Here is a 3,777-nt window from a genome sequence, read left to right as displayed (position 1 = left end):
CGACCATATGTGCCTCTAGCCCCTTATGCACACATGGCCCCCACACCTCCAATTGTACCACTTGCTTATGCTCCTCGAGTGCCGCTCCCTAGCTCTTATCCGAGTGGACCTATGCCCGGTTATGTTCCATATCCTGCATCATCCACACATATGCCAAGACCGGTACCCGTTCCTCTCCCACATATGATTCCAAGAGTACCTCCACCGGCCCTACCTCCTCACATAGGTGACTTGGCAGCGTTTGCTCAAACCATAGGTCGATCTATCGCGGAAAATATGCGTCATGCATCTGATAGAGAGCCTAGAAGTAAGGCAGTACAAATTGCCAAACTCACGCAAAAATTCAATGGGGACGAAGATGCTAGGAAACACATTGAAGTGTTTGAACAAGTATGTGATTCCTTAGGGGAACGCAACGAACTACATAAGTGCAATGCCTTAAGCTTGACATTAAGTGGGAAGGCTGGAGATTGGTATAGGACCCTAAGGGTGGACGAGAAAACAATCTACCCTACCCTTCAAAGGTTGTTTCTAAAGGAGTACATACGAGAAGGTGTGCTTTGGGGTGTAGCATCTCAGCTACAGAAGGCCGAACGTAAGGAAGGAGAGTCAGTAAGGGACTTCATTAGTCGTCTAAAGCACTTAAACTCTCGTTGCCCTGTAAATGAGCGCTTCAACAATAACCAACTGCTTGACCGATTCATTCGAGGGTTGAGGAATGAAGGAATCTATAATGGACTAGTGATTAGAGGTATCACAACCTGGGAAGATGTCACTGCCAATGCAATCCAATTAGAGGACAACTTGATGATAGCAGGCATGAGGGTGTCTACTGACACGAGATCCACTAGCTCACAAGCCATTGAGTATGAACCCATGACTGCAAAGCCCATTGCCAATGAGCCAAAGGTATTTGAGACATTCTTGACAGACCTCACCAAGGCAATCCAAGAGTCTCTTAAGGATAATCGACCCCCTCAAAATAGTCACATGTATCCAAGAAGGGAGCAACAATGGTGTTCCATTTGCTTAGGTCCACATAGCACTAGTGAGTGCCCTACGTTTAGAGTAAAATTTAATGGAACTTGCAACGCATGTGGTAGGTATGGTCACCAAGCTAAGGATTGTTTAATGATCAAACGTATGATGGCAAATAGACCACCTGTAGCCTGGACGGATGCGCCTCGAGCTCCTGTATTGATGCCTACTCCACCTGTTGAGCAACTACCGCAACACATGGTCCCTAGACCTCAAAATGTTGTACAAGCTACACAGCTACCACCTCCTGTGCTAGGACCGCAGCCCCCACATCCAAGAGTCGCCCCTATGAACCAAGTGGGTTGCGAGCCATCTAATGCTTATGCAGATAGCTGTGAGGAGGAAATAGACACTAGTATTGCCTACGGACTTGATACATTGGAAGAGTGTCCTATATACTACATGGAAGATTGTTGGGGACAAGTCAAGCCGGTTTATCAAGCTGCTGCTCTCGCATCCAGAGGTCAAAATATCAACACCCAGGCTAGGAGGCCACCTCTTCAATGCTACGAGTGTGGTGGACCACATCGAGTAGCGGAGTGCCCTATTAGGCTGCAAAAGAATGCTACACAGATGCAAATGAATCAAGGGAGCACGTCTGCAATGCCAATACTCACATGTAATCGTTGTGTCATAGATCACTTGATTGCCCAATGCCCCTATAACCCAAATGCGCCTAAAATCACACCCCTGAATTTGGTCGAAATTGCTAGTGTGACATCGCCAATACCACCCGTCGCACCCGCTTATGCGATTACACAGTCCATGCTTTAAGGGCCAGGACATATCCTCGAAGAGAGAGATACCGCGTCAATTATCCAAGCAAAGAAAAAGAAGACACGAAGGAAGAAGTCGCAGAATACGGAAAATTCAAAGCCAAGTTCCAAAACAAACATAGGAACAGGAGATGACCCCGTGTATATGAATGACCTCGAGGATGATTCAGATTCAGTCGAGACAATGGAGACTAGAACCAATACCACAAAGAGAAAGACCGACACAGAAAACCGTAACATGGAACCAAATGAAAACCGAAAAAGAGAAAACCATAAAGAGCCTCTGAAAACACCACAAGTGTTTCCAAATCCAATCCAAGACCCCCAAGATAAACCGCAGGGGCAAAAAAGGAAGAATCGTAAAAAGAAGATTGGGACGTATCCAAACCCAGTAGACGAGATTGAGCACGTGAAACATCTAAGAGATTTAGTGGAGGAGACTCAAAGGAAACTAGAACTAGAACCCATGCAGGTCAAAATTCATGACACAGTGTTTCCCACGCAAGTTCATCCACCCCACATGAACCATAGACCGTTAGCCATATCTAGTATCATCCAAGAAGGGAGTGAGGACGGGACATCAGAAAGTGAGCATACACCCTTCTTGTTGGAAAGGATGTTTAACGAAGGAATACCTGATCCCATTGAGGAATATGAGATTCCATCCTCACCAGTTCCTAGTCAAGGACCTACACCCTGCAAAACGCCAATGAATGTTGCCAAACTAGTGGACTTCATGTCTTCTGAGGTCCGAACCACGATCATAGCAAAGCTGTATGGAGATCCTGAGTTATTCCTTGCACTTCGAGCATTCCTTAACGGAGAGCTACGAACGGGATTACCGCAGTTTGCGCAACCAAATAGGCTTGACTCGATTATGATTGATGAGGAAAATCATGTGCAATCACTTGACTTAGATGGACACGAGTCTGTGATCAAGGTACCCATTAACGAATTAGGGCAGTATTTTGAAGGCGACGAGTCTAATGCAACCCTACCCATCACTACCAAGGGATTAACTATAAAGGGAATTCTTGATGGTGGTGCGGGAGTTAGCATCGTTACAAAAGATTGTTGGGAATCCATGGGAAAACCCCGCCTCAGTGTTACTAACATTGTGGTAAAGATGGCAAATGGTACCATAGCCAAACCTATGGGGATGCTCAAGGATCTTAAGATCAAAGTTCTAGGACACAAGGTACGACATACGTTCATTGTCATGGATTTCTCTAAACACCTTATGTCATATGAAATGATTTTAGGACGACCATTCATGAGGGAAGCACAAATGGTTCACGATTGGTCTAAAAATCATGTCTATTTGCAATTCCAAGACTTTGTCCTTAGAGTGGATTTGGTGACTAGTAAGGTACACCCCTTAGGGAGTAAAACCATTATTGATCATCGCTCTGACACCACAGTTCACTCGGCCCCACTACAATATTGTTACACTTGTAAGAAGGATACAGACATTGGCAAAGATTCTCCTTATATGGATGTCCTACCTGGGATGACTGAGTCGGACAATGTAGACTGGGTCCACCTAGCATCAACCATAGACACTTGGGGAAATAGGGGGACGACCTGGGTAACACCTGAGGGGGATGAAATGCCTATACCCTTAAATATGCTACAAGCAATGCATATCGCTTCTGACAAGACTCATCCTAATGTAACGAAGAAAACATACAAGTGGGTCCCTAAACCTTCTTTAGTGACCATATCTAGTGCTAAAAAACAGAAGCCTTGTAAGAAACGTACCACTCGCTCCAAGAAAAGTAAGAAAATGTTGCGATGGATCCCTAAACGACTATTGGAAGCCCAAGGCTACTATCAAGGAAATGATCAAATCTGGGTACCAAAACGTAGATTGTGCTCTTACCTATCACCTGACCCAAGTGAGCCCAATCCCGTAGCTCCAAAACGAATCAATGATCGCGGAAAGGAAAAAATCATGGAATGT

Source organism: Adiantum capillus-veneris, chromosome 23, assembly GCF_014529385.1.
Source record: "Adiantum capillus-veneris isolate H3 chromosome 23, ASM1452938v2, whole genome shotgun sequence".
Classification (NCBI taxonomy): domain Eukaryota; kingdom Viridiplantae; phylum Streptophyta; class Polypodiopsida; order Polypodiales; family Pteridaceae; genus Adiantum; species Adiantum capillus-veneris.
This window is presented reverse-complemented; position numbering follows the sequence as displayed.